Source organism: Parasteatoda tepidariorum, chromosome 1, assembly GCF_982258835.1.
Source record: "Parasteatoda tepidariorum strain Cologne lab strain chromosome 1, Ptep-v5.0, whole genome shotgun sequence".
NCBI lineage: Eukaryota > Metazoa > Arthropoda > Arachnida > Araneae > Theridiidae > Parasteatoda > Parasteatoda tepidariorum.
The window spans coordinates 90,840,395-90,865,276 of record NC_141755.1 but is presented as its reverse complement, the minus strand read 5'-3'; the positions used below and the strand labels follow the sequence as shown (position 1 = coordinate 90,865,276).

The 24,882-nt window shown below is 30.0% G+C and overlaps 3 protein-coding genes across 9 annotated transcripts in view; 2 read left to right on the top strand and 1 right to left on the bottom strand.

The window, feature by feature from the left end:
• LOC107448148 (G protein-coupled receptor dmsr-1) overlaps window positions 1-24,882 on the bottom strand; it is a 430,440-nt gene that overhangs the window by 302,641 nt on the left and 102,917 nt on the right. The window lies entirely within an intron of this gene.
• The window catches only part of LOC147816612 (G protein-coupled receptor dmsr-1-like), a 126,227-nt gene that overhangs the window by 17,525 nt on the left and 83,820 nt on the right, over window positions 1-24,882 (top strand). The gene's annotated exons all lie outside the window — the stretch shown is intronic.
• The window catches only part of LOC107448147 (uncharacterized), a 170,580-nt gene continuing 168,060 nt past the window's right edge, over window positions 22,363-24,882 (top strand). Inside the window, exon 1 of the mRNA XM_087168814.1 lies at window positions 22,363-23,241. The gene's annotated coding sequence lies outside the window, so the exon portion shown is untranslated. The remainder of the gene's footprint in view (window positions 23,242-24,882) is intronic.

Below are 24,882 nucleotides of genomic sequence, written 5' to 3'. Positions count from 1 at the left end.
AAAAACTCTTTACAGTGTCTTTTTGAGGTCAGATACTTAAGATGATAATTGTTCATAAAACCGAAATTATAGAATATCCATTTCTGTACCTTTATTTCAGTTTTATTCACGTTAATTTGCTTCATAGGCAGCACAAATTAGACCATATCCTCATTTTGGATAAATTCCATATTAAATTGAAAGAATTTTCAGATTCGTTCAATTTATTCCAAAACAACTGAAAAGATTTAAATAAAATTTTATATTAACAATAACTGTTATGATACAAATAAAAGATACAAATAAAAATTTAGAAATACGCTCGCATGAACAAGTTTAAATTTTTATGGAGTTGGAAGATAAGAAAGTAATTATGCTTAGGCCATTTAGCAAGGGATTTATACTAATAATGGCACTTTCCTTATGCTACAGGCCTCGGGGTTTACTGTTCCAACTTTGTCTCCACAAAGTTCCATTTGTAATTGCTTCATACGTAAAGCAACTCCGTTTTTGGATTCCGGATTGGTGAAATATTCCAAGTTTCGTTCTATTTAGAGCTGTACGAACGTGTTCTGTAAAATTAAGGTCTGGAGAATTTACTGGCCAATCAGACGAGTTAATGTTTTCACTTTCCAATTCAATTTTTTATCATATTTAACCGATATATTTTTCATAAGACAATAATTTTTAAAACTGTTGTCATTCAAAAAGGTGCAAATAGTTTAACTTCCACAAATTTTGAAATCTGCACATTTTTTTGTTAAAATAAAATAAAACAATTTCTAAAACTCATTGATCAGGGTGGCTCAAAATATTTTGTTTGTAACTATTATATTTGTAAAAAGGAATTGATACTATTTTATTTACATAACATTTACTTAAAATTCTTCAAGAAGTGAAAATACCTTTCTCATAGCAAAACAAAATGGGTGGATAACTTTTTTTTGAAAGAGCGTAGAATCATAAAAATGCTGTTCTACAAAAGAAAATTGGTATCTTTTATTTTTAAAGTAATATAATTAGTGGTTAATGTCAAGTTAAGAAAATTAAATCACGTAAAAAAGCTTTTATGAGGTTATAATCAAGATAATTTAGTATTACCACTCTGTTACGACATAGTTAAATTAACAATTAGTTGCTACAGTCTGAGAGATTAAAGGTTAAATTATTCTTAAGAAAATAATATGGGTCATAAAAAACAGTTTTGTGCTTAATTATTTCGATAATTAGATAGACTAAAAAAAAAGACATGATAATAACATGATATTTAAATTTATAAAAATGATTTAAGTTTAAAAAAAAAAACGTAATCTTGCATACTTTTGTTTTTTAAACTAAAAATAAAAATGACTAAAGAAATAAAAAAACATAAATAAAAAATAATTTAAACAGTTAGGAAATAACTGAAACTTGCATTGCAGAGAAATCAAAATGAAATATGAGCATTCTACGATGTCGTAAAGCATCAAATGTTTGATTTACAATCAATCCCTTTTACAATTAATTTGATGATAAATATATTTGCTGTGTATAGAAAACCATTCAAACTTGTGCTATAGCTTAGAGCTGAAGTTCAAATTTGTGCCAAATTGGCGTTAGCTAGTTGAAAATTAACCAGAATTTTGTTTGAAGAATAGGTTAGCATAATCCCCAATAAACTTTTGGAAGATAATATAGCTATAAATATTGCTTGTAACAGGAAGGAAATAACATGCATTGTTAAAGGGTACAGAGTTCCAATTAAAATTTTCCCTGGTAGAAGTTAGGGATAGGGAAACTTATATTGTTATTAGTCACAGAACTTGAGTTCTTCTTTTCTAGATAATTTGATTGCGAGTATTTTAATTATCGTATATTAAGTATAGCAAAGTGTCACTTACCAATCGAGCTCGGTTTTTTACAGATAGGTTTTGAAATCATACATAAAATTTATTTTATAATTTTATAACCGTATCTGAACAGCCGACCCGATGTTGGGCTTACGACTGCTAATGTTCAACTCCGTAGACTTGTAATTTTGAACCCAATCCAGAAGACAAGGGAACTCCTGGATCAAGTATTGGGAGAAATTTGCCTTCGTGGAGGACTTCTTGATGGAATTAACCCGCATTTGCTTTACATGGGGAGGAAGACCACGAGAACCACTCACGGTTAGCCTGACGGCAAGGGGACTCAAACCCATGATCCGTCTGCTACTGAGGATATTTCCCGTCAGCACTGTGGTCGGTGCAAGTCAGATGCGGAATTCGTATCAACTGGTATTTGAACCCTTTGGATGGTGAACGCTCTATCGCCTGAGCCATAAAATACCTGTGACGTGACAAGCTATTTTATATTGTACTGTTATAGTCTATGTCCATCCTTTGAGTCTGTAATGTAACGCTGCTAGTTTATCCATGTAAAATTAAATTGTCGCTACTAGGTCGGGATAGCCTGGTCAGTGGGGTGCCGGGCCCATGTCCAAGAGTTCGTGGGTTCGGTCCCCGCCGGTCCAAGACTCCCTGTGTAGTAAATGGTGACTGATGCACGTTAAATCTGTCGAGTCTCAAAATCCTCCATGTTCCCATAACAAATCAATACTTCTGGGGGTACCGATCCAGGAGTTTCCTTGTCTTCTGGATTGGTTCAAAATTACAAGGCTACGGCGTTGAATATTAGTAGTCGTAAACCCAAAAATTGGGTCGACTGTTCAGCGGCTGTCATAAAATAAAATTTAAAAAAAAATTTTACTTTGAATTTGTCGCCATGCTTAATTCAGTCCGTAGACAGAGATTCATTAACTATAAAAGGTTACTTTAATTTAAAACTTTTCTTCTTAATCGGGAACTCCAATATTTGCGTTTTAAATGTCTAGTTTTAAGAGATTAAAATATAAAATTGGAATGAAAACTTTATTGTTCTGATTTATAAGTCCAAAATTCTTGTCCAATTCTACGTTTTACAATTTTTTTTAAAAAAAAAGAACGACCTTTTAACTGAATTAGAACTTCAGCGAGAAATTGTTTGAAATTTAATTTTTAACTGCATTTTAATCCTGAGTTTTCCTTATGTGTTATCCATCGGGTATTTGGCGACATTTCTGCGATTCCTAAAAAAAGTTGCCAAAGTTTTTATTTTCAATAATCATCTCTTTCCTCTAGTGTCACTTTTTTTTTTAAATTAAAGAGTATCTGGTTTAGGTAAAGAACAAATTGACGACAGAAACACTTTTTCCCCATTCTCGCTTGAAGTTCCTATCTTTTACAAATTTGATTATTTATCAATACAAGCGAAAACAAAAAAAGCAAGATCTTTTGGAATCTCCCAGCTAGAAACATATCTCCAACGAAATGCAACGGAAAATATTACATTCGAAACAAGAATATCCATTAAATATAAATTACTTGGTGACGCAAAGAGCATTGGTTTGTGTTTCAAATCTTTCCTGAGTTAGGAAGTATGATATCTTATTCAAATTGAGTCATGGTTTCTATGTGCAGGACTAGAACAATTTCAACTTGTTTTCAAGAAGGTAAAAGGATTTTACCATAACTGAAGTCTTGTATCCTTTGTTGAATTTTAGGATCATTCTATCTCTTAACTGATGTGCGATGCAATTATAGGTATTGCATATTTCTTGGATTTCTTTTTTTTTTAGTATCCTGAGTCCCTGCTCCAAATAAAAGAAATTTTAAAAGCTAGAAAATATGTAATACCTATAATGGCATCACAAAATTTATTATCAAAATGTCAAAATTCGAAGATTATGTGATAAAAAGACAAATACACGAGCAAACACTTGACCGTGTGCATCTTTGTGACAAAATTTTCCCTGTTATTTATTTAATTTTTTTTACATGCGTTTTGATTCTACACAATTTACGATAAAACTAAGTTTAAATTTCATTTAATTTGCGAGGGGGTTAAAATAGGCAACCAGAAAGTATTTTTTTAATAATTTTTCTTATTTATTTTTTATTTTAAGAACGAACTAGCGATAATGATAAAGAACCTGTGATTTAGACAGAAATAAAAAGTCTTGAAACCCTAATGCGCAGTTTTTAACATTTTTTTAATAATAATTTTGAAATTGCTTAAATGATTGAGAAAAAGATTTACTCAGAAGAAAAAAAAATTGGAAAATGATTCAGTATTTTCTGATCACATACTAAAAGTGATCACAAACACGTTTAACATGGTATTTTAAGACGTTAACATGGTAGACTTTTACCAAGGACGTTTAACATAGAGTAACTGGAATTACCCCCTCCATAAGTTTGTTATGATTAAATTTGTTTTTTATATTCGGCAGACAAATCAATGAATGTCAGTGCCTAATGTTTTAAGAGAGACTAAAAACATATCACGTACAAGAAACAGAAACGGAAAAATGTACTTGACAATGGAAAATCTTCATTAGCTTTAAAAATTAAGGTCGGAAAAATCGGCATGCTTCGAGCATTCAAAACAAACGCCCGTAATCAAGACCAAACCATCACGCGAGTTATGAAAGTAAAACAGATTTGAAAGAAAAAAAAGAAAACTAATGTCACCTCCAAAAAAATAAGAATAATAATGATGAGGAAGAACAAAAGAAGAAAACGCTACGGAAGTCAAGGAGTCAAAGAGAGCGACGGTGGCCGAAGTAGGCAAATCAGGGCATGATACATTTCCAGGTAGATTGGAGAGAGATGATGGGTTAAAGTTAAACAGAGGAATCAGTGATCCTATGAATAATACAATTTTCCAGAGAATCGTGATGAGCTTATGAGATCGGAGTTGAAAGAATTGTAGACTTATATTTAAGCTCAAAGTTCTAAAAGCGTTCAACAATAAATAATTTATCAAAATCTAATAAGCATGCATATTTGTTGTTACGTTTTAAAATTTAGATTAAAGAGCATCTAGTTTTCCCTATGCAGCCAAGATTGCACTGGCAAAGTAAGTGATAAATTCCCCAGCGATTATCAAACTTTAAGGGGCTTAAACTTAATTTCTATGATATTATTTAAATTAACAAATAATTTGATCCAATCTAACAAATAAAGAATGATTTAAAAAACATATTGTTTCAATTTTTACAGGAAGTAACCAGATTATCAAAACAACTTAATGCAGTATCTATAAAATAAATTACTTAATTGACGTTTATATATATATTCCTTCTTCTGAACTGCTCTTAAGGCTCATAAATTAAAATTGTTTAGTTTTTGAACAACTTCGGATTTTTCTTTTTTAAAGCAAAATATGTACTTTCCATTGATTCGTCAACTTTCCAATACTTTTTAAATGCAAACAAATGTCAATATTACGCATGAATAATAACGCAAAAAGTTTGAACAATTCATGAATACGATTTCACTCATGAATAATATCACAAAAGAAGAACTAGATCAGAAATGCGTTTCAAACTTTTTTGTTAAAAAACCTTCTATTCCTCTTCATTTTTTTTCGCAAATGTCATTCGAAAATTTATGACTTTACCTACTTCAGTCGAAAAATTGATGTTACTATATAAAATGTAAGTTTTTGTAGTTTTTATTTGAAACACTCATACATTTCAATGCTTTATTTTTGTTTTCTAAAATTTTTCTTCAAGGCTAATATTCGGTTGGTTAAATTTTTTTTCCTTCATAGCACTGCAAACTGATTAGGCTCAATACATTTAAGAAAATTTTTGTAAAGCACAAAGTCTATATTTTTATTAAGTTTTCAGATTATTCTATATCTTGCTATATATTCTTATATTTTTTTGGAATATTTTTCTCAGAAAAGTCCAAAATTAAACACTTCATTTATCAACTATACAGCCTTAACTCTAGATCATAAACAGCATGGAAGTTATATTATTCATGAATATTCGACCAACAACATAATTCATTTTTTTGCCCTTTTTTTTTAAAGTTATCAGTGATTGCGTATTTTGTCCGGTCTATAAGATGAATTGCTTCTAAGTTGAGATGATAGATGAGATATTTTTATTTTATATTTTGTAACCGTCGTTGAACAGCCGATCTAATTTTTGGGATTTCGACTACAAATGTTCAACTCTATAGCCTTGTAATTTTGAACCCAATCCAGAAGACAGGAGAACTCCTGGATCAAGTATTGGGCGAAATTTGCCAATACTTGATCCACTAAGACTTTTTTGGGGGCACTAACGCCCCATTTGCGGTACACGGAGAGGAAAACCACGAAAACCTTCCACTGTTATCTTGATCGCAAGGGGACTCAACCCATGATCCGTCTACCATTGAGGATATTTCACACCAGCACTGAGATGGATGCAAGCCGGATGCGGAATTCTTATTAACCAGCCATCGCTGAGATTCGAACCTAGTTAACCTCATTGGAAAGCGATCGCTCTATACCCAGAGCCATCGCGGCTCGATAGATGAGATGATTTTATGAGATGAGATTATTTTAAACCTAATTTAAGCCCAACTGGTTAAAAGCTTCCAAAATCCACGCAGTATTAGCCCCACATTAATTTCCTAAAAAATCGAGAGCCATTTCCCAAATCTCTTAAAAAACTGTAAAAAAAAATTTTAGCGAGTGTAATAATATCGTCAATCATTTATATTTTCCGTTACTATATGACCGTTCGTTTAAAATAATAAATCTCTAAGTTAGCAGCAATATTGAAAACTGCTGTTTTGAACTGAATTGGATAGCGAAAACTGTCTCGCTAATCAGATAAAAAAAAATACTAATTTCTTTCCCTAAACAATTACTTCAACAACAATGAATCGTACACCCAAGACAGTTTAATAGATTACCATCTGTCCATAAATGAACCAATAACTGCTTCGCTACCATAACAATTCCAACATGCAGTTGGGGTGTAATAATTTTTTAATCAAATAAGCTTACCTCATGAGGATTTCAATAACATTGATATTATAATCTTATGCTGAAGCTGTGTGTTGAATACTTATTCCTCGCTTGGTAACTATGAAAAAAAGGTCGTATGATATTTCATTACTTAAAATATAATTTTATGCCTCTTCTCGCAGCTATAAATTCTATAAACGGATCGCTATTTTTAAGGAACATTCTAGAATATTGTTCTCTGTATCTGTCCTTTTGTTATTAGGAGACAGCATTGCTGCGCACGCATACCCACCAACTACCATAGAATTTCATTAGTTTTAGAAAATATGATAGCAAAAATAATACATCAAACTTTTAATTATAAGAATTTCGTTCAAAAATAGGTATAAATAATTGGAATAAATATAGGAAAGGTTTGATAGACAAATGGTCATGTTCTTAAGTTCTAATAAAAATTCTGTTTAAAAAAAAAAAGTTTTTTAAATCACTTTCTCCTGCAAATATTTTTTTTTGCCAGAACTTCAAATGTTAGAGAGTATGGTAATGTAAATAGTTCAAAAGATACTGTTGAGTAGAAGGTGAACCAATTATCAGTTAGTTTGAGAAAGTTTTACATTGCCGTTTATAATTTTCTTCTTCCTTTCACACCACTCTTACGATGTAGCTTGATCACGTGGTCAAGAAAACATTATATGACGGAAATATGATTCAGGGGAAGATAACAAAATTAGTGAAACATTCTATTAAAAATCAGGAATAAAATGATAAAAGTCTATAAGTTTCTCACAGACTATTTATTTTTTATTGATCCTACAAATTACTAAAGGCACATTGATCTATAAGTTAAAAAAAATTCCGGATCAAATTAGGGTTAAAAAAATAGTACCGGAATTTTGGGTGCATCCACGTAAAATGCATTTTCATCGTAAAATATAATACCGTAACTTTTGCAGAAATATTTATTTAATTACAATGATTAAGATTCAGGAGAATGATTACAATGATTAAGTTAATTATAACTGCAAAATGGTATATCGGATATTTACAAGTTCCGGTAGAGATGGATTTTACGATAAAAAGCTATGGCACCCGGAATGCCGGTACTTTTTACTGAAATTCCGTCCAAAATTTTTACAGGTTAATTATTGCGTTAATTATTCGGGATAAATATGAAAAAATTTATAAGTCACAAACTGCACACAGTGTCTACAAACTTTTTCTAGTTTTAACAGAGCACAGAAGTGACTATAACATTTTCAAAGATTACGTTCGTTAAGTCCCTTCACTTATCAATATTTTTATAACAATTTTAAACTTTTTCACTTAAGTCTCTCTAATTTGTATTAAATTCTTTCACACTAATTTCATAATTTGCATTAAGTTCTTTCACTCTAATCTGTATAATTTGTATTAAATTCTTCCACTCTAATTTGCATAATTTTATTTTATTTTAAAACCGTTTTTGAACTGCCGACCCAATTTGTTGAGTTTGCGACTACTTAAGTTCAGCTCCTAAGCCTTGTAACTTTTAACCCAATCCAGAAGACAAGGGAACTCCTGGATCAAGTTGGAGAAATTTGCTTTGGTGGAGGACTTTTTTGGAGGCGTTACATATGGAGAGAAAAACCACGAAAACCTCCCCCGGCTAGCCTGACGGCAAGGGGACTTTAATCCGTGATCCGTCTACAACTGAGGATATTTTACGTCAGCACGTTGGTCGGTGCAAGCCGAATTCAGACTTCGTATCGACCAGCCATCGCTGGGATTCGAACCTAGCTCGCTTCATTAGAAGGTGAGCGCTCCATCACTTGAGACATCACTGCTCAATTGTATAATTTGTATTAAATTCTTTCACGCTAATTTGCATTAATTTGTAAATATTAAAATAAGCACTATTTTAATTCGTAATCCACGAGTCCAATCATTTGCTAAGCAGAACTAATTTAAGTTTAGTTATCTATTATTAATTCACTATCAATAACTTCTTTCCTAAACATTTGAGTTAAATTTAATTTTCACATCAAAGATGCGTACATATATGTGCAGAACAAACCAATAATTGTTCAGACTAGATGATGAAAAGTCTAAAATTATATTACGATATGGAATTATTGTTACAAGGAAATGCTTCGAAAGGTCGAATATACATTATCGGACACTCATATGTGTAGAAGGTGCTCTAAATCCTTTTCTGTCTTGTGATGAGGTAATGATTCGAACATTATCTGAAGATTCATGATTAACGATGCGTTACTAATCACTGTTGAGTGGCATAATTTATTATCCTATTATCTTATTAAAAACCATTGATAAATGGTCACCCAGTCGAAATATATTTTTATCTCATTAACTTACAAGGGTATTTATTATTGACGACTTTCACGTGCCATGAAAATTCATATTTTACAACTAAAGAATGGTTCCTGTTATTAATGCTTGTCTTTTTTAAATGAGGAATAATCGTTCGAAAGACTGAAGAGGAGTTGATCTCTAATGACTTTGACGGGAATTTTTTTAAACTTTACAAACTTAACTCCGCAGCCTAAATATATATTTTTTAACCAAAATCAGAAAAAATTTCAATTAACAATGTGTTATTTAGTATGAAATATTGTTATAAATTTAATTCAAAAAATATTTTTAATCCACTAATGCAGTGCTTCCCAAACTTATGACTTTTGTATACCCTTTCTAATTTTTCGTAAAGCTGTGTGTACCACTAACAAAAAAAAATTAATGTATTTTTTACTATAAAAAAATTGCACTAAAGTTAAAAATCACAACTGGCTGTTGATACCACTAATTATTAACTGTTAAGTCAGCAAAAAATAGCCAATAGAAATATACGTAATTGCAAATATTCATGGCTAGCTTTATTTTTAAATGAAATTTTTTGAAATTTTCGTTTGTTGCAAGATATTTTGCATAATAACTCGTACCCCTGGGGGTACGCGTACCACACACTTGGGGAAACACTGCACTAATGGATAATTAAATTAATATTTCAGTTGTGCAATTTATTTTATTAATTTATTTTTTTATTTGATGAAAATACTTTTAGTAATATGTGTTAATTTTTCGTAAGCCTATAGATATTGTATATTATATACACTCTATAACAAAAAAATCGACGCACCAAGAGGCGCAATCATCCGATTGCTTTGAAATTTCGTATGCATGAAAGTTTTGAACAGATATGGGGGGATATGCTGGGGACGTATAGTCCTTAACGATGAATCCCGCTTCCAACTGTGTCCTGACGATCATCGAAGACGTGTTTGGAGACGCAAAGGACAGAGGGGGGATCCTGCCTTCACTATTGCACGCCACACCGGCCCTCAGCAAGGCATTATGGTCTGGGGTGCCATTTCCTTTGACAACCGGACCTCTTTGGTCGTCATTAGAGATACACTTCCTGCACAGCTGTACATCGACGACATCCTAAGACCTGTTTTGCTACCGTTCCTTTTGCAGCGCCCTGGGCTGGTTTTTCAGGATGACACTGCCAGACCACATACGGCACGTGTTGCTATGAACTGTCTGCAAGCTTGTCAAACTCTTCCTTGGCCTGCCAGATCACCAGATCTCTCTCCCATCGAGCATGTCTGGGATATGATGGGAAGGCGATTGCATCTGGCACGGAATGTTGATGACCTCGTCCGACAATTGGATCGAATTTGGCAGTAAATACCACAAGAGACCATCCGGGAGCTTTATCGGTCTATGCCACGCCGTGTGGCAGCTTGTATCCAGGCTAGAGGCGGGTCAACACCTTATTGAACTTGTTACTGTAACTCTGCAATAAAATATTCAATTATTCTGAAATTTTAATCATTTACTATTCTGTATATTGTCTTCCTATCCACCAATTTTCGTTTCAATCGGACAACTCCTTCTTGGTGCGTCGATTTTTTTGTTATAGAGTATATATAAATATATATATATATGTATATATATATATATATATATATATATATATATATATATATATATATATATATATATATATATATATATATATATATATATATATATATATATATATATATATATATATATGTCGTTGCCAAGAAGAAGGATAAAAACAGACTTAGGCAGAAAAAGGGAATACAATATTTATTTATTTATTATTAGAGAGAGAACAATCATCCAAGTGACTCAGAAATCAAAGTCCTCCAAATATAAAAATTTGGCAATATCTTGCAAAATAAATCCTTAAAATATTTCGTGTCAGAGAATGAATATATACAGTACCGCTCAAAAGTATCAGTACACCTAGAAACTTATAAAGAAATGGCAAAATTCAAAGTGTCATAACTTCTTTAAAAATGATCAAAAATGCTTCTGCTTTAGCTCATTTTGAAGCTTAAAATCTCTACTTTTATGTATTTTAATTGTTTTTAATTAATATATTTTGCAACTATGTACAATTACACTCTAAACAATCATAGAAAATTGTATTAATTTTTTGTGAAGTTTGACGCTATGTACGGGTACAAAGGGGTTAGATATTGTTAATTTTTACTATACCATTGAAAAATTTGGACTTTTAGCTTTCATTTAAAAAAAAAAATTCCTAAAAAACATGTTTTTTAACGAAGTTATTGTCAAATAAAAAAAAAGTTTTTTTTCAGAATACAATGATTTTTTAGCAATTATAATGAATTCCGCACAGGAACTATTTAGGTTCGTCCTCCTACCTTCGGTCTTCGATCCATTAAACAGCATAAATCATATGTGGAAAGTCCTTCAAGAGCAGTGGCGAAAAATAGACAAAATAACATTAAAAAAGCTGATTGATCGGATGCCTCGAGTGTGTGCTGCAGTTATAAAAGCGCGGGGAGGATATTTTGAAGAAAGCAAAATATGATGTAAAATATTTTTTCATTATTACATTTTTGTTTTCAAATTTTTTCTGAGAAAAATACGAAAAAATAAATTTCAAAATATTAAATTGTAAACGTTTATTCTTATTTCATTATTATATTTTCCAAAAAAAAAGAAGTTAAAATTGTTATAATAAATTATGAAATAATATTATCGAGAAATATTAAATTTTAATTTATTTTAATTAAAAAATTTTCATATCATATTATAATTACACTAAAATTCATTATAATTGCTGAAAAATCATTAAATTCCAAAAAAAAACTTTTTTTTATTTGACAATAACTTCGTCAAAAAACATGTTTTTTTGGAATTTTTTTTTAAATGAAAGCTAAAAGTCCAAATTTTTCAATGGTATAATAAAATTTAACAATATCTAACCCCTTTGTGCCCGTACATCGCGTCAAACTTCACAAAAAATTTATACAATTTTCTATGATTGTTTACAGTGTAATTGTACATAGTTTCAAAATATATTAATTAAAATCAATTAGAGTACATAAAAGTAGAGATTTTAAGCTTTAAAATGAGCTAAAGCAGAATCATTTTTGATCATTTTTAAAGAATTTATGACACTTTGAATTTTGCCATTTTTTTATAAGTTTCTAAGTGTACTGATACTTTTGAGCGGTACTGTATATTATAATGAGGCTGCAAAAACTTGTATAATATTTTTAGAAGCTTTTGCAGAACTGAATCTGCCTGAACGTAACATTGCTTCTTTCGATTAAACTGTCTTTTTATTGGAACGTAAATGATTCTCTGTCATTTTTCTCCAAATGATAAAAATAAATTGGATTGTTTTAGCTTGTTCCCAAAAGGCAGTAATACCCGAAGAGAAATGTGAACATTTTCTCATTAAATTAGGTTTATTGTGTGTTGAAGTAGTTTTTCTCCCCCTTATATATATATATATAAACTGCCTTGATCCGAAATATACGAAACTAAACAAGGCAATAACGATACAATTTTATAAGATAGCTTTATTTCTGGAGTACGTCACGCCACAGTTACACGAGAAAAATGTGAACGTAACTGTAACCTTTTATTTCTTGCTTTTAAAAGTAATGGTAGTAATACTGTTTTCAAGTACCGGTACTTAAGGATATATATTTGGCGTATGAGTTTACCTTTTAGAAAGAATATTTTTATTCCTTAAAACATCCATATTATCCCATTTAAGATAAAATATGATTTGATTTTTCAATTGTTTTATCAAACAATAGAGTTATTAAATAAAATGCTTCCTTATATTTTTACAGCACTCTTTAGTTCAATTGTAATTTTTGAAAAATATTAAACGTTGGCTTATTAATTTTAAATGGGGTGTTTGTTTTATTTATCGTAAATATTTAAATATTATGTTAACACAAATGTCGCGGGTTGGTATGCTAAAATGAAAATTTGCTCTTCAAAATGTAATTATGATCAATTAGTTAAAATTACAAGTTTTCAGTTTTTTTTTTAAACTGGTGAAATAAATTAAGAGAATTTGCATGCTTTATCGAATTTCATGAAAAGAACTGAACAGAATGTAAAACCACTGCTTCTAGACAAAAATGCAAATCTTGTACATCAAATACGTAAGCGTACACGTGTGTGTGGGTGGAGTCAGTAGAGAAACTGACGTGCGCGTGAGTTAAGGCTCATTTCGTTCGCTAGCACACCTCGGCGAATTACTTGGTGTTATTTTGCAGCAATAGGTTAAATTCAAATTGTAACAGTAAAAATGAGTAACCACCAACGTTTAGATGATGGAATGAGGTGGCGAATTGTGTGGAGGTTAGAAGCCAACCAATCACAGGTCCAGATTTAAAGGAAGTTCAATTTAACTCTCAGTGTCACGTGTAACTTATGGAAACAGTTCCAAGATACCAGAGCGATCGAGAGAAAGCCTGGACGCCAGATTTGAAGAGAGTTCAATTTAACGCTCAGCATCACGTGTAACTTATGGAAACAGTTCCAAGATACCAGAGCGATCGAGAGAAAGCCTGTACGCCAGATTTGAAGAGAGTTCAATTTAACGCTCAGCATCACGTGTAACTTATGGAAACAGTTCCAAGATACCAGAGCGATCGAGAGAAAGCCTGGACGCCAGATTTGAAGAGAGTTCAATTTAACGCTCAGCATCACGTGTAACTTATGGAAACAGTTCCAAGATACCAGAGCGATCGAGAGAAAGCCTGGACGCCAGATTTGAAGAGAGTTCAATTTAACGCTCAGCATCACGTGTAACTTATGGAAACAGTTCCAAGATACCAGATCCATGGAGAGAAAGCCTGGGTAAGGTTGTCCAAGAGCCACGATGGCCAGATCGCCATTTGTGCATTACAGCGAGGCATATCATCATATAGGTGTTTACTAACACAAAAATCTAAATACCGAATAGATTTTACAAAGAAATAGAATTTTGTGTAAAATGCGAGATACATTCTATGGACCAGGAATTTTAGGGATTTTCTACAATAGGGATCTAAACTACACTTCCACAAAAACTACACTTCACAAAAGAACTACAAATTTAAATCGACAGCTATAATCCCAGAAAACGATTGCCATGAAATGAACTTTAATATAAATACTTTTTAGAATATTTTGTTCATTAGTCTATTTTTATTTTAGATAGTTATACATTTTTTGGATCTAGTATAAAAGTTTGAAATTTTCATGATAACGACAAATAATTTTTAACTCTTTTTAAAATAAAAAGTTAACATGCATATAGAAAATTTAAGAAAAAGAAAACCTTTAAACTAATAATTACAATATATGAAGCAACACTTTTTTCTTACACTCTGTTTGAATTCATTATTTAGTAGCACAAATTGCTCTTTTGATTTCTCAAAACTGGTTGAAACTATTACCTTTAGGGATTTTTCAGAATCTTTTCCCCATTTTTAGGAATTTTTACTGAATGTAAACAAAAACTAAGAGAAATTTTGATTACAGAAGTAACTATCAGAATCCAGCAAAATTTAATTACTTTATCAAAAAAATGTACCAAATCAATAAGAATTTGTGTTTTAAGAGAAAAATATTCATGTTCTTTTTTTGAAATTACAAATAGCATATCGTCCTATAAATTTAAAAACTTAATTGTATCAAAGAATTTCTGTCAAATTAAATTATTCGATTCTATTTTCTATCACTGTCTATTGCATTAAATTGTGTATAACTATTTTCAAAAATTTAATTACTGATTTGAACTTCTAACCTTTATAGTTCTTCAATTCGAGACCAAATGCTCACATGGTTAAGAGAAACTATGCTATTCAAGGAAACTTTTTTTTTGCTTAAATTATTTATTATTTAGTGTTTCCAAAAAAGATTATTTTCTTAGCTACCATTTTTATTATTCTTCATGCTTGGTTATCTTTTAACATTATTTGTTATCTCATTACTGTAAAACAGTAAAAAAAGAGCAAAGATAATTCGAATAATTTAGTTTGTAAGATGTTTTAATTTACTCGGCAATCTTCTATTTAAAATTAATTTCTTTCCATTTCTTTTCTAATTGTATTAAATTCTGCGAATTTCTTGAGAATACTTTTAAATGCATTAATAATGCATTTAACGCCATTTTTTTTTAACTGTTGAATTCAATAATTGTTCTACATTTAGTTTTTCTTATTTTAAATGTTCCTTTTCTGTTTATGTTTGGTGGACAAGGAAAACATTTAGCTCCATTAAATATTAAAAATCGTTAATTATTCTGGAATGAAAAATATTCTTCAGTGTTCTTGATGTACTCTTTTGGAAATTTTTTTTTTAAAAAAATACTCTAGTTTTGCAGAATGTTTTTTGAGAATTTCTCTCATTGAGTAAATATTTTACGAAAATTGATTAAAAAAATCTTCCTTGAACTATTTGAAACAATCGCTTTAAAAAAACAATATTTCTAGGATTTGATGCTACAAAAAAAATAATATTATGCTTTAGAATAAACAATTTTCAATTTTAAATAAATAAAAAAAAACATCCTTGTTTCAATATTTACTTGGCATTCTGTTCTATTTGTTTAAATATTTTTTTAAAGTTCATCTTGGATGTTTCTCATGTTTATTATTATTTATAGTTTTATTGTTTAATCTAAAAATATTTTTTTTTCTTCAAATTAAAGTAATATATCTAAATAGCCGAAATACATATCGTCGTCAATATAGATATTTTTCATGTTTATTATTATTACTTATCGTCTTATTGTTAAATCTAAAGATTTTTTTTCAAATTAAAGTTAATGTACCTACATATCGTCGTCAATATATGTTTTTGTTTAATTTTTGCAATATGTTGAGTCATGACGTATTCATCATCGATGTATATAAACCTTTTATAGTTTTTGTGGTGCATCGTATCGTTGTCGATTTATCATGTAAAAAAATATCGATATTGATTTCGAGAAATATAGGTGATATTATCGATTGTACCTTTTCTGAATAGTTATATCTTTTTTGACAGATTCATATATCCCAGATTGGAGTAGCCGCAATTTGGGTAAGGTATACAATTTTTGACTTAATTTTAATAAATTAAATTTTACATGGCAAAATCCGAATTTTGAGCAAAATCGCTTGATAGTTACTGTGAAATCGAATTTTGAAAAAGTCGTATAGATAAAACTTCATTTATGAGAAACTATTGAACTGCTTTATTTCAAATTTCGGATTTTGCTACGTGAAATTCAATCCCTTAAAATGATGTAAAAATTGTATACCCTATAATTCAAAATTTTTTTCGACTAAAATATAAATTTCGATAAAATTTCGATAAAATATAAATATAAAAATAATAAAAATAAAATATAAAATTTCGATAAAATATAAATGAAATAATAAAAATTATGTATTTACTTAAATATATTTTTTTGCATGAGATTATATTTCGATAAGGAAATTTTATAATTGTGGTCAAAAAGTGTTCAATTCGCTTAAAATGGCGAAATAAGCAAAAAGTAAACTTATTAACATTAGCAAGTCCACACTTTGGATCGCTCTCCTGACCAAACTATGAGGACCACATTTTTCAAAGTGCAGTTAAATTTTGGGGGTCAGAAACCCAAATCCGTTGGAAAAATGGTCTGTATATTCGTCTGCACTTAAAATATCGTCTAGTTTTAAAATATTGCCTTAAATAAAAGATCTTAAAATATCGTCTGCACTTAATTAGTATATTTGAGGTCACCCCCTCAAACGAGAAAAAGTGAGTCCTAGAACTTGAAGATCCGATCTGTTAGTAATCCGGATCATAGTAATTATTCATAATAATCCGGGTTTTTTTTAATCGCTGTACAAGAAAATTTTAAAAGGTGACCAAACTAATCTCCAAAGGCAGCTAGTATTTAATAAAGCGAAAAATGCCTCATATAATGGCATTTCTTCTTTTCATAAAATTCAACAAAAACTGTAAAATGTCACTGATAATAATACTTATTTTCATAATATTTTATGAAAACGTTGAAACGACATTTCTTTTCCTAGTGTTCAACCGAAAAAGAGTAAAATGTATCCAACAAAGCAACTGAAAATCTTACCCAAATAAATGAATTTTCTTTCGGAACGATAAATTCGGAGGGTGATAACGGGGAAATGGATCAGTTTCGGCAAGATAATATTTATGACAGACGACCCCGAGGGGCAGTGAGAGGTTTCTTTCAACGATTGGAGTCACGATCATCAAAAGAATTAACAATGATCCTCGAGGCGGAAATTACTCTTCTTTCGTTCGATGAAAAACGAAACAATTTCCAATGCAATATCGGTCTGATATGAATTTTAGTTTGTTCTTCGTTGTAGCAAGAAAAAAACTGTATTTGTCTTGTAGAAGCCCTTAAAAACTCGAAATAGGAACTGGAATTCGAAAGCAATCCCTTGACATGAAAACAAATCAGATCCAATAGAAGACAGAAATAAAACTATTTGTTTACCGGTTTATTTATTGTTAGAGCTTAAGATTTGAAATATAAAAATGTATCGTAATATAAGAAGATAAACTTATTAAAAGGGGCTCGGAACTGAAAAATCTAAAGATTTTAAGAATTTCAAATTGATAAAATATAGTACTATGTATTTACCTTAATAAAGCGCTTTAGTTTTGTTTTGTTTTTAAACTGAATTGAACTTCGAACGGTGATGACATTTAAGCTTTCCGTCTTCTTCTTTAATGGAAAATATTGGCATGCGCCAATAATGCTGAAACTGACCTTTTTCATCGTACTTTTTCTCAGCATCTAAACAAGATATTGATTCAGTGTTTTTTTCACAGAATATTTTCATATACATATTTACGCTGTGATAATTGTTAATCTATGGCATAGGCAGATGTATATCGTTATGTGTCATTCCGGCTGCCACTATATGAAGCTTCCTAACTCACCCTGTACTGGAGTGTACAATTAAGGTGGTTTGAGTATTTTACTATGAACCCGAAGGTCCTAGATTTAAACATCTCTCTCACACGTTTCTCCCACCACATGGCTTTTGAGATTACGTATTTTGATCAAAAATGTTTAAGCTGTTTCAATTTTGAATACATGTGGTTTTAAGGATCGACTATTACTTGTTTTGATACTACTTCGAAATATTTTTATAGTGGTCTATATTTATCTCAAATATGTTCTGAATTTTGTATTGGGTGTAGTTTGTTTCTCTCTGAATCCATTCAAACAATAAATTGTAATTAATAGTGAAATAATTTTTTCATAATATTGCTTTTTAATTCTGAATACACGGGGTTTTCAAGTTCGACTATTATTTGTTTCGAAGGTATTTTAACACATTTTTACAGTGTACTGTAGTAAAAACTAAACTAAACTCAGTGGCCCAACAGCCCATAGAGGGACAAGGCCTACTGTACCTATCTCAGTTTTCTTGACCTTGGGCTCTGGAGTGCAGGAGCAAATGTTCCGGTCAGGTGGTCAGCCAAATGCCGAACCCCCAGTGTTTAGTTCCCAAGCATGCTTGGTACTCATTTATCGACCCACTGAAGGGATGAAAAGCTGAGTCAACCTTGCCCGGCCTGAGGATCGAACCAGGGACCTGTGGCACGACAGCGCGAAGTGCTACCGCTCAGCCACCGGGCTTCAGTGTACTGTAGTATTTGCTTCAAATTCCGCCTGAATTTTTTTGTGGATGCAATTTGCTTCTCACTAAATCCATTTTAAAAATAACGAATTTCAATTATTTAGAATAATAATTTGCTCATAATTTAATTGTATTTTTTTTTTTACTTATTTAAAATATGCATGACCTACGATAGCTAGTGAATGTATAAGTGTGGCCATTTTGCTAAAAGCTATTAATTTCAATTATTGCTACTTATGACGTCATCCGAGTCATTAAGAATTTTGGATTTTATAAATGTGTTTAATAGAACTTAATTTAAAAAAAAAAACTTTTTCCCTCCGTTTGAAAACATTCAAATTTTTAGGTTAAAAAGGGAAAAAATAAGTTATAACTTAACAAAATATTGATAGCCAGCTACAATTTTTTAGTCGCTGTCATGATCAAAAGGTAGCTATTTATAGCTCATAAACATCTAAATTTTTCCGTCTCTAGCGTTTATCGATTCAAAAAAAATATTTTTTCTCCCTTCATAGAAACTTATCTATTACGCTGTGTAACTTAGTAAGAATATTTCTTCATAAACTTTATAAGTTCATATGAAAATCTAAACATACGAGTCGCCTCTGCTTACTTAAAAGCACGTGAAAAAAGTAAACTAGAGGATTGGGTTTCCTTTTTAGACTTTTGGGAATAGAAATTGATAAATCATCTGGAAGCACGCGATAGCAATTTTCTGGGATTCTGTATAAACAATCTATCTTCAATACGTCTTGCGAAACAACCCAGAAGTATGCATAAAATAGTTTGCTTTTTTTAACATCATCATGAAATGATTACGTTTACTTTAATTAAGCGAAATCCATTTTCAGTTCATACAGTAATGACACTTACTTACTCTTGTTAAACTTTGATTAATTTTTGTGTAATTAAACTGTAAAAAATTCCGTAACCAATTATGGTAAAATGTATCAATGCCGGTACGTTTTACCATAAAATCCATTTTAACAGAAATATGTTACGGGATGAAAAATCTGATATACCGTAATTTTTACAGTAATAATTAGCACAAAATCACTGAATCACTCTAATTAAATAAATATTACTGTAAAAATCACGGTTTAATATTTTACGGTAAAAATGAATTTTACGGATTACAATGCCGGTACCCTATACTGTAATTTGATCCGGTAATTTTTACAACGTACATTACACACATAAAACAATAGGATTTTTTCAACTTTTTGAATTTTCGTAAATAATGATCTTTTTTTTTTGCATAGAAGTTAAACAATATACTGAAATACAAGCTACCACCGTGGTGTTCTAGTGATTTCTAAAAATGTTATTTCCAACAGCAATAATATGGAAAGATTTCGTAAATTATGTAGAAGCCAATTTTTAGAACTTTTAAAGGGAAAAGTATAGATTTTTAGTGTGTGATATTGGAATGTTACGACTAGTTAGAATGATCAAATTTTATCGTCTGCAAGCGAGTTATATCGTCTTTCATTCCAAATGGAATTAACCTTAAATCAAAATTTCGATCATTTTTCGTATTCTATATTTACATCAACCTAATTTTCTTCCATAAAAGCATATAAAGTTTCATCAACCTTTTTCACAAGTATCGAGTTGTTTATCAGACGCCTTAACATATTCTATTGCTCATATCTCAATCGGTTTTCTATGTCTGATGCATATATAAATTACGATAATTTCCTCGACATTGCAAGCTAATTGAATCACCAATTTAAACGTCTGTAGATTTGACCACTTCTAGAAGTTTTATTTAATTTTTATTTTTAGGGTGGCTTAAATAAAAATATTTTCTTCTTTTTAGTCCATTTGAAAAACTTGTCTTTTAGAATTTGTTTCGATTTTTTTTTTACTTTATATTTTTTTGTAATAGCTTAGATTTTTATTTTTTATTTATAAGCAATCCTTTCACTTCATTGATATTTCTATCTCAATCGTAGGGAGGAGCCTATTTATTAATTCAGTTACGAACACAGTTGACAATTGTTTGAAAATAAAAGGAAATATGCCGAATATCAATTAAATGCTTAATTTCACAACAACATTCCTACGGAGAATTGTGAAAATATATATTGGTGCTTCCCAGAAAAAAGTGCTTCGTCACTGCATAGAATTAAAGTGCAGAGATTGGCAATCCTGCACCTGAAACTTATTTATGGTTGAAATAGAGGAAGTAAAAATAATTCCGCTTTAATTGGTGTTTAGATAATTTTCTCTTTTTCAGTTCGTTTCTCAGTTGCATGTGTGTAATCAAAATATTAAAGAGCTTTGCGGAAAAAAAAGTTTTCTCAGTTGCATGTGAGCAATCAAAATATTAAAGAGCTTTGCGGAAAAAAAGTTTTCTCAGTTGCATGTGAGCAATCAAAATATTAAAGAGCTTTGCGGAAAAAAAGTTTTCTCAGTTGCATGTGAGCAATCAAAATATTAAAGAGCTTTGCGGAAAAAAAATTCTCAGTTGCATGTGAGCAATCAAAATATTAAAGAGCTTTGCGGAAAAAAAGTTTTTTAGTTGCATGTAGGCAATCAAAATATTAAAGAGCTTTGCGGATGAAAGTTTTAACCTAAACACAGAGAAGTGGGGTTCACACCTCAAGACTGTTGAACTGTATTTATCTACAGAGGTTTTTTTATAATTTTCATGGTTTCTTATCAACAGTCTGTCAAATTTTTTATCTTTAATCTTTATTTTTCATCAGTCTATCAAATATATCAAAAGAAAAGAAAATGAATATTTTACCTTTGATAAATGTTGTATATATAAATGTTGTATATCTGCGAGATTTATTAGCTATTTTTGTTTAAAAAAATATTTATTCCTACTATAAAACATTTAATATGCTAATATCTCATCTTTATAGGGTAATAATAAAGTTAAACAACTTTCTGTTGTTATCATTTTAGTTAGAATAAATATTATTGCAGAATCCTTATGCAAATACTTTAGAAAAATGAAGCACCTGTTACTAAAAACGCACAAAAAGATAACGACGTTAATTCAGACCTAATTTTTAATTTCAAATTTGATGTGTAGCAATATATTTATAATGGACAATCTTGGACATGGCTTGGATTTTAAAGAAGGTTTTAAACATCATTTTATTTGAGTGAAGGGTATGTTTCATTTTTTAATGTATTAAAGCTGGCAAAAAACTTAAATTATGTAAGATTCTCAAAAGAAAGTATTTTTGCCATTGAAAGTTTACAATAATATAAATGTATTATTGTTAAGAATAAATATATTAATTTAATATAAATATAAACATATTATTATTGTAATAATAAAGTTAAACAACTTTCTGTTGTTATCGTTTTTGTTAGAATAAACATTATTGTAGAATCATTCAGCTAATACTTTCAAAATAAAGGCACACCTGTAATTAAAAATACAGAAAAAAATACGATGATAATTAAAACAAAATTTTTAATTTACAATTAAATATGTAGCAATATATCTTAATTAGAATTATGGCTAGGATTTTTAAAAAAAGATTTTAAATATCTTTTTATTTGAGTGCAGTGTAAGTTTTACTTTTCATGCATTAATGTTAATAATATACGATGACCAAATACTAATTTAATATAAAATATATCATTTTTATAGGGTAATAAAAAAACTAAACAACTTTTTGTTGTTATCACTTCCATTAGAATAAATATTATTAAAGAATTTTTCTACCAATACTTTCGAAAAAAAGTACCTGTAATTAAAAACACCCGAAAGGATTACGACGTTAATTAAGTGCCAATTTTTAATTTACAATTATATGTGAGCAACATATCTTAAAAAGACAACAATGACTTGGATTTTTAAAAAGGATTTTAAATACGATTTTGAGTTAAGTGAATGTTTTAAATTTAACGCATTAATGCTAATAATGAACGCTGGCAAAAAAAACTAATTTAATCTAAAGTTATGCAAGATTTTCAAAAGAAAGCCTTCTTGTAATTGAGAAATTACGGCAATGTAAATATATTGCTAAGTCACTGTTTAAAATTTTTCAAGAGATTTTTTAATGGAAAATTACGCGATAAGATGTTTTCTGATTAAAGTGGAGTCACTCAATTGGAACAACACTAAAAAAATAAGTAACTGTAGAAGCGTCATCTTTGAAAAAAGTGTTACTAATCAGTTTATACTAAATCCTTTAATCGTAATCATTAAAATACTTTTTGAATGCAGATAAGTAAATTAATTAAGTAATTAAAATTTTAATTCTTAAATTGAAAAATAACTTTCCGGTTAAAATTAATTTAAAAAATAAAGAAATAATCAACCTAACTGTCGCTATCAACCAAACATTTTATTTGTGCTGTTGTTGGTAAGATTAAAAAAAAATAATATCTTTGGCAAGAAATTATTATCTTTGATTTAATAAATTGCACTTTCAGAAAGAAAAAAATTCTGGGTGGGACCCAATTCGCTTTCTTTGACGTCATTTATTTAACTGCTATTAAGAGTAAAATGGTAAGTGGTTTATTATTAATTTTAAATATTTCTTTCATAAAAAGCAACCTAGTTGCTTGTTAAAGAAGTAAGGCTTCACTATCTCGAGACAAGCACCTAAATGGTTGGCCAAGTTGGCCAACCACTTTTTTTAAATATATAACATCTGTATCTTGATAATATGACATAACAGAAAAAAATCTGATTTTTTTTTCACTGAATTCAGTCTCCCGATTACGTAAGTATACTCATTTACAAACCAGATAAAAAAATTTATGAGAACAAATGTAATCAATATCACATTTCTACTTTCAGTAAATCCACTCAGTTTAAAATATAAACAGTATAAATCGTCAGAAATAATTTCTAATTAAACAGATTGTCAAAAAATAGAATTGTTATAAATTAAGAAAGAAGGTAATGAATACTTTTAATATAGGAATTTCGTTCGGAAAACAATTCCTTAAAAACTCACTTGCAATTAATTTTTGATGTGATTTTCAATACTTGGTGAAATCTCCCAAACTAATTACTACTCGTTAACTTATGTTGATATGTGTCTCAATCATTAAAAAAATTGTTATCGAAAAACGTAAACTCAGTTTTCGATCGTTATCTGCGCGTGAAGTGGAGAATAAATTGAAATCCAATATCATCTCCCGCCTCTGAGTTCTCTTTTATAAATGGTTTTTCTTCGCTTGACAACTACTGTTAAATAAGCTTCTCGTTATAACAGTTAATATTTTTTTCGCATACTGCAAGAGTACTCAAGCATTCGAAAAAAAGAATATCTATTGATGCTTGGGACCAAATATTCCATGCTTCGATGGAAATAACTTCGACAGGAGTAATATATTGAAGAAAACTATAAACACTTCCGATCGAGCACACATTTGCAACATTTTTTGTGAAGTTTATAGTTGAAATTTGTCGAAATGAGAAAAACCTATTACACTTTCTTTTATGAGTTTTTTACCATTGATTGATTACACAAGAAAAAAAAATTATTTTTTGTGTTTATACAAATATTTGATCTTGCCTGAATTCGAGTGTAGATATTTTAAATTTGAAATTAACTTTGCTCCTAAAACTACAGATTATTTTTTAAAACGACACTTTAGCCTATTTTTTGTCGAAATGTTCAAGTTAAAAAATGTGCAGGGATTTTAAATCTAGAATTAGTTTTGCTTCTAAAGCTGCATATTATGTTTAAAAACGAAATTTTAACCTATTTTTGTCGACATGTACAAGTTTATTATTGCTATATATAACAGGGGTTCGCGTAAATGTTGCGCCTAACTTCTAGGAGAGTTAGGGCATATGTTTAGAATTAAAATTGCATATGAACCCATGCCCAAAAATGTCATTGTACTCGGCTAGGGACACTTCCCTATTATAAACAGTTCAGCAGAGCACGAAGATGCAGATCCTAACAGGTAAACACCCCTATCGGTATATGACGACATTTCTGAGCATGGGTTCCTCTGGTCAGTTTCAATCCTGATGATGTGTACTAACTCTTAGAAGTTTGTCGCGACACTTACGCAATCCCCTGTTGTATATAACATTTGTAAACTTGCACAATTTGTCAAAAAAAATAGACTAAAAATGTCATTTAAAAAAAGACTGTAACCTGGAGAGAGAAACTGATTGCAGATTTGA